Source organism: Lycorma delicatula, chromosome 10 (genome assembly GCF_047948215.1).
Source record: "Lycorma delicatula isolate Av1 chromosome 10, ASM4794821v1, whole genome shotgun sequence".
In the NCBI taxonomy this organism is placed as follows: Eukaryota; Metazoa; Arthropoda; class Insecta; order Hemiptera; family Fulgoridae; genus Lycorma; species Lycorma delicatula.
The window spans coordinates 114,036,865-114,051,888 of NC_134464.1; the positions used below are offsets into that span (position 1 = coordinate 114,036,865).

Here is a 15,024-nt window from a genome sequence, read left to right on the forward strand (position 1 = left end):
TCGGTACAAGGAAAACAAAAGTCGAAATTTTCTGTTAAATATTGTTCCGTTTCTCTTATTAAAAATTCCTGTAAAATCCTGGGTAATATCGATGTCTTGTCATAAAAATATCGTATTTTTCCAGCTGTTATAAAATCTCTGGTAAATCCCTCAAAATATCGGATAATTTTTCGTCTGCTAGTTCTATCTTATACGGCAGAGAGACAAATTTCTTCGGATAAAGATCGTAATATCGCTGTGGAATTATCGCCCGGTATTTTTCTCGGTGAAATTGGATATTTTTTTCTATAATTTTTGTCGACATTTTTGCTTTTACTCCGTGTCTAGCTAAATTATATTTATGGAAAATGCTACGTAATAAAGAATCGTTAACGCCGCACAAATTTTTCTTCACTAATCGGTCGTTATTTTCGTCCGTGCTGTCTGGTGGTAATATTTATATTAACATAATATCATCGCAAAACATTTCTGTTAACGGCCGGAATAATTTTTCTTTAGTTTTCCCTACGCCGCCATTCTCGGTGTAATTTATTTTGCCGAAGTGCGTAATTAATCTGTCAATATTTTCCAGACAAAAAGTTAAATCATTAAAATCAACTCACCACCTGCGATGGTTTTTCCCGGTAAATCCTTAACTGTTGTTTGGTATACCGTTTTCTCTGGTTTTCCGTTTTTACGCAATACTCTCGTAATTTTCGTTTTTCGTAAAGATCCAAAATAACCGCGCCCGGATTCTTCCTATTTTCTCTAAATTTCTTTAAATAATATTCTTGTCGTAAAACCTGTCTAATTTCCATCGCCGAAATCACAAATTCCCTAAAAGATTCATTAATAATATTTTTAAGCCGCATGTTTTTATTATATACGAAAATTTTTTTAACAACCGTTTAATTTTTTTCGCCGAAAATGTTTGCGCCACTATAAAATAATCCATAATGCTGTTAATTCTAAATAAGAGTCGTTTCGTCGAAAATATTTTGTAATTTTCTCTTGTTTCCCGTAAAAAATTATTCACATCGCCGAACTCAAATAGGATAGGCTTTTTCTGCACCCTTGAAATGAACGGTGAAATTACGACAGAATTTATTGGTCTTCGATCAAAAGTGTACGCGACTGCTGTTGAAGGAGATGAAGAAATTGGCCGTAAAGAAGTCAAAAGGTGTTAAGAAAAATGTAGTTGAGAATGGTATTTCATTTGAAGATTATAAAGAATGTTTATTTAAGACGGTCGAAAAAATTAAGCGCATGAATTTAATCATAAGTTATCACCGTGATGTGTTTACAATTGAAGCGAACAAGAAAGCTCTCTCACCGTTTGATGATAAAAGATTTATACTGGAAGATTGTATTAGCGCTTTACCTTATGGTCATTATAGTATTGTTTAAGCTAAATCGATTTTAATGGGCTTCAGCCCGTTAAAATTGTGTTTGCAGCAGGTGTTTACTTATTTTGAAATAAGGTATTACCTCTTATTTTGAAATAAGGGGGCGGTCGTACGTTTCTAATTAGAAATAGATATGCTTAAAATAAGTACGGTTTTTAAACCGGGTCTTATTTTGAAATAAGAGGGTAGTGTTTTCAAAAAAGTGCTCTTAATTTGAAATAAGGGGGTGTGGTCCAAAACCGGTAATATTATACTACTTTTGTGTGTGTTTAATATATGAAATATAAAAATGTTTGTTTTTTTTTATTACTAGGTAATTTTTTATATTGAAGTAGGAGTTTGTTACTTTTAACTGTGGATGGTAGAATTTTTTTATTATTAAAAGTGTATTATTTAAAGATATTGTTGATCTTTACACCTTAATAATGTAAACCGGTAATCTGTTAACTTAATTCTTCTATACCGTCTTATTTAGATAACTTTTTACTACAACATAAACATAGGATTGAATGTACCTGAAAGATCTTAATTAGGTAACGAACATTTTAGACATTAAAAAAATGAACAAGCTTATAATGAAGTTGTAATGATAAAATCATCGATTAAGTAATACTTAAAATTGGTTATAAAAGGATTGCCCCTAAGTACTACAAAATATGTAATGGAGCTAACTTTGTATAATCGCATCTGCTAAAACGAAGTTTATTTGGTTTTTTACGATTAAGTCACCATAAGCTCAAAGTTTGTGCATGTGGAATACGAACAAATTTTTCAGCGTTTAAAATGCGCCTGATCAGGATTCAAACCCAGGACCTCCGGATGAAAGGCCAAGACATTCAAAGTATCTTGTCTTGAAATGATTACAGTTATTAGAAATAAGGTTGTAGAATACGAGTTCATTTACGTACTTGTTAGGCTTATATATAAAATTTTTCTAGTTAAAGAAAAGTTAGTTTTAAAAATAGGAATTGATTTTGCCTTTTTATTGCCTTAATATTGGATTGTTAGCTCGTTTAATCATTATCATGTATTTTAAAAGTTTTTAGTTGTACAAATTTTTGTACAACTAAAAACTTTTGTCCCAAAATCCTTTACTTATATGTTCAAATAACCCGGTAGAAAATGAGATTTCGGGACGAGCGTATACGCATGCGCGCCGAATACTGTGCGGAATGCTACACCTTGTTACTTCAATCATGCTAGCGGTTACGAGATGGCTGCGTGTTGTATGGAAACTTGCCTTTCTAAAATCATTTTAAATTCAGTCAAATTGAATGCTAATTGACTTACTTATAAATAAGGTATTATTTTAATAAATAAAATGTTCCAATATATATTTATTAGCTTTAGTTTTACTATAACATCTAACGTATATTAAAGTATTACGGCCGTATACTCGTCCGTTTGACTGTGATGAGATTCGGCGTCCAGGTTCATCGCTCGTGTCTACCCTGCGTATTTGTTTTTACATTAGACTGTTATTATTGTGGGTGAGTACGTTACGTTAATTGTTTTAATAGTGTTATTTTATTTACTTAATATTGTTTACTTTTATAAGACATAATTGCTTTAATTAGTTATTAAATAAGTGATTTTATTGCACGATATAAAAGAATTGTAAATAACAAATATGGCGGATGCAATACATTCGTAGTTTTGGTCTGCGTGGACAGTGATATTTTTATAGATATATTTTTTTAAATTTTATTATTTTTCCTGGATTGTAATATGACTTGAGTTTTAAATTATTATTTTTTCGATTATTTAATTGTAATTAATGTAGTGATGTGGACCGAACGTAAATTTATTTTCTAGCCTAACACTATAAATTTAGTGCGAAGTGTTGTATCGAGTAAAAGTTGTGACATAATTTTATTAATGAATTTTTTTGTTGTCTTCAGTCATTTGACTGGTTTGATGCAGCTCTCCAAGATTCCCTATCTAGTGCTAGTCGTTTCATTTCAGTATACCCCCTACATCCTACATCCCTAACAATTTGTTTTACATATTCCAAACGTGGCCTGCCTACACAATGTTTTCCTTCTACCTGTCCTTCCAATATTAAAGCGACTATTCCAGGATGCCTTAGTATGTGGCCTATAAGTCTGTCTCTTCTTTTAACTATATTTTTCCAAATGCTTCTTTCTTCATCTATTTGCCACAATACCTATTCGTTTGTCACTTTATCCACACATCTGATTTTTAACATTTTCCTATAGCACCACATTTCAAAAGCTTCTAATCTTTTCTTCTCAGATACTCCGATCGTCCAAGCTTCACTTCCATATAAAGCGACACTCCAAACATATACTTTCAAAAATTTTTTCCTGACATTTAAATTAATTTTTGATGTTAACAAATTATATTTCTGACTGAAGGCTTGTTTCGCATGTGCTATTCGGCATTTTATATCGCTCCTGCTTCGTCCATCTTTAGTAATTCTACTTCCCAAATAACAAAATTCTTCTACCTCCGTAATCTTTTCTCCTCCTATTTTCACATTCATTGGTCCATCTTTGTTATTTCTAATACATTTCATTACTTTTGTTTTGTATTTGTTTATTTTCATGCAATAGTTCTTGCGTAGGACTTCATCTATGCCGTTCATTGTTTCTTCTAAATCCTTTTTACTCTTGGCTAGAATTACTATATCATCAGCAAATCGTAGCATCTTTATCTTTTCACCTTCTACTGTTACTCTGAATCTAAATTGTTCTTGTATGTTGGTTTGTTTTTCTTTAATCTTTCTTCTACTATTAATCTGAGGCCTAAAATTGCTTCCCTTGTCCCTATACTTTTCCTGAAACCAAATCGGTCTTCTCCTAACACTTCTTCCACTCTACTCTCAATTCTTCTGTATAGAATTCTAGTTAAGATTTTTGATGCATGACTAGTTAAACTAATTGTTCTGTATTCTTCACATTTATATGCCCCTGCTTTCTTTGGTATCATTACTATAACACTTTTTTTGAAGTCTGACGGAACTTCCCCTTTTTATAAATATTACACACCAGCTTGTATAATCTATCAATCGCTTCCTCACCTGCACTGCGCAGTAATTCTACAGGTATTCCGTCTATTCCAGGAGCCTTTCTGCCATTTAAATCTTTTAATGCTCTCTTAAATTCAGATCTCAGTATTGTTTCTCCCATTTCATCCTCCTCAACTTCCTCTTCTTCCTCTATAACATCATTTTCTAATTCATTTCCTCCGTATAACTCTTCAATATATTCCACCCATCTATCGACTTTACCATTCGTATTATATATTGGTGTACCATCTTTGTTTAACACATTATTAGATTTTAATTTATGTACCCCAAAATTTTCCTTAACTTTCCTGTATGCTCTGTCTATTTTACCAATGTTCATTTCTCTTTCCACTTCTGAACACTTTTCTTTAATCCACTCTTCTTTCGCTAGTTTGCACTTCTTGTTTACAGTATTTCTTAATTGTCTATAGTTCCTTTTACTTTCTTTATCACTACATCAGCTGCAATATATCGTCTGAAACCCAAGGTTTTCTACCAGTTCTCTTTGTTTTGCCTAAGTTCGCTTCTGCTGATTTAATAATTTCCTTTTTAACATTCTACCTTATCTTTTTTACTCAGATCTCTTGCGATGTCCTCCTCAAAAATCTTCTCTTTCTCAAGCTTCTCTAAATTCCACCGATTCTTCTGACACCTTTTCTTCAGGTTTTTAAATCCCAATTTACATTTCATTATCACCAAAATTATGGTCGCTATCAATGCTCCAGGGTAAGTTTTGCAGTCGACTAGTTGATTTCTAAATCTTTGCTTAACCGTGATATAATCTATCTTATACCTTGCATATCGCCTGGCTTTTTGCACGTGTATATTCTTCTACTATTAATAATAAGATTCTTTTTATTTTTATGAAAAAACAACTTCAAAATTCTCATCAAATAAAGCACTCTATATTCACGAATGAAACTCTTTTTTTTCACTACAGTAAAGATGAAATTAATACTGATCTAGTTCATATGTCGGTTTTTCTAGTCGATCTCTAGTCATCCATTAGTATTTGAGTTTTTATTTTTATTTTCATTGATTTGAACAATCGCAAAAAAACGTGAAAACGGTTCAGCATTATTAAAAAAAATCATTTTATTGTATCGACCCAAAATTATCCAAAAATAGAGGTTTGAAAACTGTAAAAAATTTGAATAGCAATTCTAAATAAATATAAAGCAATGAATAAATAATTTATATGTTTTTATATAGACATACACAGGGCCGCCCCTTGCTTTTGCGGGACCCGGGACAAATCTGAAATTGCAGGGCCCTTTCTAAAAATAAACTAAGTTTCAGTAAAAATAATAAGTAAAACAATTAACTTTTCAAAAATGTATTTAAATAAAATTGTGGATATTATAAAACAAAAAGTGTAAAAAACTTTTCTTAAAATTGGATCTTTGTTTTTATTTATTTTTATCTTAATTTTTTTTCAATGAACCTTTCGTTCGTACTATTTTATGAAATATTAATTTTTCAGCAAAATCTTTTATAAAATCATAGCGATTTAATTTTTACCGTATTTCGTGCTCAATAGATAAAAGCGTCAGGTTTGTTAATCGTTCTTGTGACATTATTGTCCGTAAATAATTTTTAATCGATTTTAATTTAGAAAAATTTCGTTCTGCTGATGCTGTTTAAATCGGAATCGTTAACGATATTCTTAAACTAACGGCCGGATTTGGAAAAAAAATCGTGAATATTTCTCATATTCAAGCACCGTATTGGTGTTTCACTTTCAACATTAGTACAGACCGAACAAAAAATGTTCATTTCTTCGTATAAATCTGTTCCATTTGCATCACGATTTTTATCTGCCTTAATTTTAAAAATAAATCCACGCAAAACCTTTTAAGCTGGTCGTCTTTCATTGTTAATAATAGTGAAATATTATAAAGAAAACCGAAAATATTAATATTATTTTCAATTTGTTCAAATCTCACTCGTAATGAAGATACGACTTGATCTGTTATTGTCAAGAAATAATTTACGTAGAAGTTTCTTTCGTCCGCTCCTGCTCCTTCGTAATCAAATAAACGTCTACGTTTTCTTATTCTTACGGTTTTTTATTCGTTTGAAATATTAATTTTTTAATAAATATTATTTGCTTTCATTTTATATTTTAAAAAACCATTCTCCAAATTCTTTAAAAAAATCTATCGACCCTTTTAAAAGATCGGTTACTAAACTTAAATCGCAATTACGTCTTTGTACAGTTCACTGTCAATAGTTATTCATACCAAGTAACTGTAAATAAAACAAATTCAAAATTAATTGCGTGCTCAAGTAAGGAATCTGTTTTACTTTTCTTAGTGGAATCCTCTGTCACGTCATTTAATAAGATAAGAAGAGATAATATCTCTTGTGTAAGCAAGGAAACATACCTACTTTTGCTTATATAATATTTCTTTGTATGTTTAGTTATAGTTTTTATTTCATTATTGATTAGATTGTTATAGATTTAGCAACTTCTGGATCTGTAGAAGTATCAGCTGAAAATGTTTTATTCTGATTGGTTCATAATATTGTAGATCACATCAGGAATAGATAAATATGCTACTCCACAGATAAAAAAAGAAACTGCCAGGCATTCCTTGTTCTGGATGGACCGAGGAAAACCATGGTAAAACCTTGATCAGAGCAGCATCACAAAATAAATACACAATTAATTATAAAAAGAATAAGTATGATTAAAGTCCGCATTAATTATTTAAAATGTAAACACATGAAATAATGTTAAAGTGAATACATTAAAGTACTGTAAATAATTCACAATTCAAGATTTTAATGAAAATTACTCGACCGCATATTCACCTATTTATGTAGACTTTGAAGAAAGATGAAGAAAATTTTGAAGATATTTTAAAATTTTTAATTAGTAATCTTTAAAAATTCACTGATGGAATAATATTTTTTGTGTAAAAGAAAATCGTTTGATTTATTTTAAATAAATTAATTGGAAGATTTTTAAACGGTTGGTAATTTATTAAAAATAGCAACAGAATCAAAATGTCCTTTCTTATTAGCTGAAGCATTGTATTAATTTATACAAAAGTTGTTCTATTGTTTGGTTTAATAGAGATAAGATATCCATCTCTTTTTTTTTAACAAAGATTGCACATTAGATAAGTGGTGTATATTTGCAGAATTTGAAAGTTTCAGTATTCATTTACGTATACAATTATACAATTTTTCTTTTAATTGTATGTTGGAATTAAATTAAACAACAGTATGCATTATTGTTATAATAGTAAATTGCAATGTTTAAAAAGTTTGATGCAGTTTAATTCTGATAAAATTGAGCTTTATGTTTGATATTATTCTAATATGTCAATACTTTTACATTATCCTTGGAGTGTTTCTAAGACTTATCTAGAATATTATTATAGCTAAATGTTAGTGAAACATATCAGGAATATTCTGAGTTTGTGAAAAAAATCAGGCATACTTCTGGAAAACTCTACATATAACGAAACAATTTATGTTATTTACATATACATTAAGTATTTGATGATAACAGACTTTGTCGATTTTGCTTTCCTTATTTTATATACACATTTAAATAGCTGTAGTGGTAGGTCCCAAATATTAAATTGAATAACACAACTAACTGTATATATAAACTGATTTATTATAAAAAAACACTGAACACCTGAATTATTTATATACTGACTTGGATTGATTATAAACTACATGAATTGAATATAAACTACTACTTAATGCACTAAAAATGACTATGTTCATAGAAAAAGTATACTGAATGCGCAGCCGTCAGCAACCGGAGCATGACTCGACTGAATAGTATGCCTTGCTCCCAACAGAGCAAGGCAAACACATGTATCGTTTATGAGCGGGAATACAAAACGCGTTGAAAACGCAACAATAGCCTTCTCAGAATAAGTAAGCAAAGCATGAACCCCTCTCTCCGTGAGATGCATAAAACTTCAACAGAGTCTATTTTCAGATTTTGTGACACATTGTTAACAAAGGTTTTTATTATCTATTTATAAAACTAAGTGATTACATTTTCATACATTGTTTAGGATGTAGGGGGTATACCGGGTATACCGAAATGAAATGAATAGCACTAGATAGGGAATTTTGGAGAGCTGCATCAAACCAGTCAAATGGCTAAAGACAAAAAAAATTTTCATAAAATAAACTTCTGTAAAAGTAGAACCAACTTCTAAAAATCTCCATTAAAAAGTTAAAAAAATATTCTTTAAATTTATCTATAAACCTTTACTTTCAGAAATTGGCATCAGCAAATTAATAACAAACAACTACCAACAGTTTACCTACTCATACATTTAATGACAACTTAAAAATGTTTGGCATTTAAAAAAGTGTTATTTTTTTAAAGTAGAAAAGAAAGAAATATAAAGACATTAAATGCCTAATAAAAATTAAAAAGAAGGATTTCAGAAGAATGACACAAGAGAGTTGTGTTGGCATGAAAATTTATCAGTATTTAAGCAACTTGGGTGTAAGAAACTGTATTTATTATTGTTCTGAGTGAAACAAAATTTAAAATGAGGTTAAAAATGAAGTGTTTAATTTAAAAACAAATCAGGTTAGTGAAATTGCATTTTGTTTTTTTATAACAAGATAGTACATTATAATTTTTAGTGGTATCAACAAAATTTCATTAGTACTAATTACAAAATTATTAAAGTTCTAATAATAATAATAATAATAATAATAATAATAATAATAATAATAATACCTATTCTTTGATTTCATACTTATCTATTATTATATAATTGATTAAAATAAATTCACACTCAAATCTATGAATTTAAAAAGGGCATAAATACAAACCTCTTCAGGATTAGAAAACCAGAATATTGTAATCCTTTCTGTTACAGACAGGGAAAGATTAGAAACAAGTATGAAATTATTTCACTGAAAAACATAAAACATAATTATAATTTGTTATTTGTTATTTTAATGTGCGGTTTTTGTCAATTGGCAATAGAAATGAATATTACTGTAAATTTGTTAGACAAGCCAGACATTTTATAAATAGTGGAATTATAGTAATGTATTTCTAAACAGTACCACTTTCCATCATTTTTAGTTACTACTGGTGTTGTTCTCCCAGATAACAGGGTTAAGATGACTTGTCTCCTCAGTTCAGTATGAAGATTCAAATCCTTGATGAAAATTTTCGGTTCAAGGAATGTAGCAAAAAATGCTGATGCTTTGGAATCAGTCACTCATCCTGATTGGGGGGTTGGGGGGGGGGGTTAATTACCCCCAATCCTTTACAAAGGTGTGGTGTCAGTGAGGCAGTTATGCTATATGCTGCACTTGTCTGGGCTCACCGCTTGGCTTTTAGGTGTTATGCATACATTTTGCTACATGCCCAGTGACCCCTCTTTTTGGCTGTTATAAATGGTTATAGAACAGTCTCGCGGGAGGCAGTCTGTATTATAGCCGGAGTCAAACCAAGATATCTTGGCTAATGAGCATAAGGAACACTGCATTCCAAGGTAAATAACCTATTGACATCAGACGAAAGTAGGAGATGGAAGATTGGAGCCTTGTTTCTTGGCAGGTCAGGTGGGACGAATCCCACACAGGTTGCTACACGCATGGTATATTTCCTATAGTGTCTGTTGTAGGTGCGATTAGATGGGTTTCCCCCAATCAGTATATCGATGAGTTTGGCTAGGTTTCATTTGGTGGTGGATTTGAGTCAATGCCTGGATTTTGGGAGTGATGATACAGTGAAGCACGTCTTGTATGTCTGTCTCTATATGAGGTCAAACATTCACGATCTGTTAGGGAACTTGAGAGAATGCATTCCTTTCTGGATCTCCATATTAACTGGATGATCCGCAAGGAGTATTCTCTAGTGGCTGGTTTTCTTCGAGCCATTTTCTTTGTTTTTTTCAGTATGGTTTTAAACAAAAAGTTATTTATAAATTACTAGCAATCTGTATTCAGTTCATTATTTTAAAAATATTCTAAATGTTTTGTATATTCTTTTAAAAATAATTTAATTATTTATTTTAATTTAAGAATTACAATTTTTTTTTTAATTTCAGTACTGAAGAAGCTTATGAAAGGAAATTTTCTGAAGCTAAATATGACAATTGATTCAGTAAATTACTGATTCGGTTACGGTTAAAAAAATCAGTATAATTACTGAGGCAGTTTTTTTTTGTAGCATGAAAAAACTTTCGCATTATCGTCCAGAACAAATATATTACAGAGGCGTTATGCACAGATATCCTCTCTGATGTAGATTAACATCGTGTTTCGATATTTTATTACTTCTGTACTTTAGAATCCTTATTATAACTACTGAATCAAGTTTCCAAACAACATAAGTAGATTAAATGTAAAACACACCATAAATTAATATTTTATTTTATATCGAACAAAAAAGTACTACAATACAATAAGGTAATTTTGGCTTAATTTTCCAAATTTTACATGCAATGTGATCAAATTGTTTTAATTGGAATATACATTTCTTTACATAAATTTTATGATTTTTTTTTTTTTAAATTCCTATTTTCACTTTATTAATTAAATTTTGTTTAAGAGTTCATTTAAGTTCAATACTAGGTCTACTATTCATGTAACATTAGAATACAACACTATTCAAAAATAGTCTAATATTGTTTGAACGGGACTAGTAGTTGGAAAAAGTCTTATTATCTTAATCTTATTTTTAGGTAGATTTCATAAGAAAGCTACCTATTTCAATGGGTAAAAGTTCAAAAAGTGTATATATATTATTAGCAAAACCAATTCTTTTGTTATTGTATTTGTCCATATTCCCTCCTGTACTAATTACACCAAAGACAAAAAGTATAAACAGTTTACCACCAACAGTACAGAATTCAATAATGCTTCTTACCTTATGTGCTTTCAAGGGTTCCCCTCATCTACAGTCTTTCTTTTAAACAATCGCACATTAAATTAGGAATAAAATTGTAAATGTGTAAAAATATGTAGTCATATTAAATATTATAAAATTAAAAAAAATTTGTGAACAGTACTGTAGTGTGGCTACCTAGCTGCATAACAATTTTTTTTTAATTTTATAACCGATGATGAGGGAAATCCTTGAAAGCACATAAGGTAAGAAGCATTATTGAATTCTGTACTGTTGGTGGTAAATTGTTTATACTTTTGTCTTTAGCATATCTATATCTATGTATTTCACTTTCTCGTGAACATGGGCAAAATCAGACCATGGAGGTGGAAATGGGCAGGGCTTTCTAAAAAAAAACCAATATCGCTATAACTTTCTTATTAAGTAAAATATCAAATTCATTTCATACTATTCTTTGAATAAGGGCCTAAAACCTATCTTAAGTAAAGTTTTTTGATATCAAAAAACTTTTTTTTGATAATGTGTTTACCGGTGAAGATATATAAATTTTTATCCTTCATTTCCTAGTTTTCCATTGCAGTTATAAAAATATGTTCGCATAAATAATATAGGGTTAAATTAAATTTTATTTTAAAAACTTTATTAATTTATTTAAAATATATTGGCTTTTGGCCAGTACAAATTTTTTTAAAAATTTAATATAAAAAGATTCTGTTTTATGATGAAAGAAATTAAAATTCTTAATTTTCTAAGTTTGAATCGGTATCAGTACACGACAGAACATAAGTGTACGTTGTATTTATTATAGTGGACGTAATTATTTATTTATAATAGAGACTGAAAGATGTATTTTTTTTAAATTCACTTTTCGGCAAGCGATCCGAATTATTGAAAATTTTTAAATTGTAAATTTCTATGGCGTTATTTAAGATTAAAGAATTCTATGGCTTTAAGATGTTTAAAGAATATCGATTTGCACTACACCTAGAACGAAAATTTGTTTAAGGTTTAAAGCTATTTTTCAATATATTTTGTTAGCATTTTAGTTTGTATTCTTTATTTCAATAAGAATTTATTTACTAAAACATACCTGTAGTTCAAATTTGATATCGATGATGAGAGACATTATATTTAAAACTGTGCACTAATTTTTTTGTGGTGGATATGTACATTTGTACATCTTATTTAAAGTATTTTTACAACGTAATGCATTGATATTTATATATCTTAAATTTCATTTTACTTTTTGTTTTGTAAAATATTTATTATCGGTTGTTCTTTTATAAGAGTAACCTACATGTCGTTTCACATTTTACATTATTTTTTTAGTAATTATTTTTGTTTATAAAGTAAATTATAATGTTTTGTATTTTCGATATTAGTGTATTCAATATGAGCTTATACTTTGTTATCGATATGAATTTATTATGACTTATTTCATTAATAATAAGAATGTGTGACTGTTACATTAACTAGATATAAGTATATACAGAGTGATTCAGGAGGATAGGGCAATACTTTGATAACTCATTCTAGAGGCTAAAAATAAGAAAAAAGTTCATATAAACATAGGTCCGAAAACGCTTTGTTAGCGAGTTATACAGGGTGAAAGATTTCGCCCGAGTTTCAGTTCCTCTGGGTAAATTAAGGCTTTCTGAAATTCTGGAAAGGTTCAATTGTTTCTTATGGTTTTTGAGCTGGGAAATCGAAAAACATAGATCCTAGAACTGTATGTCTCTTAGTTTCTAAGATATCCTGTGTAAAACACCAAAAATAGGGTCAAAAACACATTTTTTTACGTTTGACGTACATAACGTTGTTAAATTGGTGATAAATCTTACATTTTTTAAACATAAATTGTAGAGAATTTAATTATAAGAAGATTGATGTAAATAATGTCAACCTTGCTGTGTGCCATTTCTATGACGTAAACAATTTATTTAAGCGAAATCATTTATAATAATTTTAAATATAAAAAATTGTTATGGATTTATGAGTTACGTTTTGTTTTAACCTCGTACAGAAAGTTACATTTATGGAAGTAGGAAAACATTTTAACGAATCTATGCAGATAGATTTGCATGGAACAGAAAAATCTAGAGATTGACCAAATTGTCAACTGTTTTTTAAGTATCAAAAGTAATAATATTAACATGGAGTGGATAAAGGATATTTCATTAATAATTTTTCCATATAAAAACTTAATTTGTGACTGCAGGCTCTTCCTCAAAGATTCAAATACTGTATCATTTTTATTTTTGCAAGTCGCTTAATAAAATATTAATGAACAAGAAGTTTGTTAAAGAAAGAATGTTTGCTCAGGAAATGGAAACTGAGAGTTTTGAACTTCAAGATCCACAATGGTATGACAGAGAGACATACACCAACAATCTATTACGAACCTCAAATACCTTTATCAGGCATGATGGGTAGAATTGCATGTACTAGTATAATATAAATGTTGTAATGATACTGCAAACTATTAATCACTGTCTGCACAATTCAATGGTTATAAAAGAGGTAACGAAACGTCTGTATGTATGTAGTTGTAAATTCCATTAAATAAAATAAATTATTACACAAATTTTATGCAAATCTATCATTTATTCCATCGAGTGAATTATTCTATTGTTATTATTATTATTACTATGAACTAAATTCATTTGATAAATTTAACTGACTTTTGTCCTGTCAATAAAGTATATTTTACGATTCTTCTCAATAGTAGTGGACTGTATAAAGTAATTTGTAAATCTTTGTGTATGACCTTTCACTAATAGTAATTAAATGAAAGAAAAAAATTTATTGGCTGTTATCTTACAAATCCAAACTGAAAAAGGTACGATACTACAAAAATAAAAATCAATTTTAGGTAATAAATTAAATTTCATATTGTGCATATTTAAAATAAAATAAACATGCTAAGCGAATGGTAATTGAATGGAAAAGAGTGAAACTCTATACACAACAAAGTCACAATTTAAGTACCTACAAAAGGCTTTGTAAATCCTACAGTGTTGACAGTCAATATATGAAGCGATTAAGCTATTTACTGTGACAGTAAACACCAAAAAAACTACAGGCTTTCTCTTTCTGATAAGGTAGTAATTGAGGTAATCTGTAAAGGCGTTGAATGTTAGGTGTAATCTGAGATACGAAAGAGTGAATATTTCTTGTCACTGGTTAAATTTTTATCGGCTTTCGCTCTCTTATATGATATTTATAAAAGTAATCTGTAAGGGCGTTAGATGTGTGGTGTAATCTTAGATACGGAAGAGTGAACGTTTCATGTCATTGATTAAATTTTTCTCGGCTTTACCTCTTTGATAAGAAAGTTATAGAAAAAATCTGTGTGGGCGTTGAATGTTTGGTGTAATCTGAGATACGGATGAGTGAATTTTTCTTGTCATCGGTTAAATTTTTATTGGATTTCTCTTTCTTATAATGTAGTTATTGAATAATCTGTGGGAGCGTTGAATGTTAGGTATAATCTGAGATACGGAAGAATGAATGTTTCTCTTCATCGGTTAAATATTTATAGGCTTTCTCTTTCTGATAAGATAGTGAGGGTGTTGAATTTTCAAATATAAGTCCATAATCAAATCATGATTGTTTTATTACATTCTCAAAAATATATTCTGTTAACAGTATAAAAAGTGTTTTGAATGTATAAAAACTGCAAACCTAATCGATACAGGATGGTGATTTGATGCCAAGTCACTTTCTGTGTTCTGAAATTCTATCTGCATCTC

At 29.5% G+C, this 15,024-nt stretch overlaps 1 protein-coding gene across 1 annotated transcript in view; it reads left to right on the plus strand.

Annotated features, from left to right (window-relative positions):
- The first annotated feature begins 2,598 nt into the window (after positions 1 to 2,598).
- Positions 2,599 to 15,024, plus strand: part of LOC142331171 (uncharacterized) — a 30,450-nt gene continuing 18,024 nt past the window's right edge. Inside the window, exon 1 of the mRNA XM_075376881.1 lies at positions 2,599 to 2,875. The gene's annotated coding sequence lies outside the window, so the exon portion shown is untranslated. The remainder of the gene's footprint in view (positions 2,876 to 15,024) is intronic.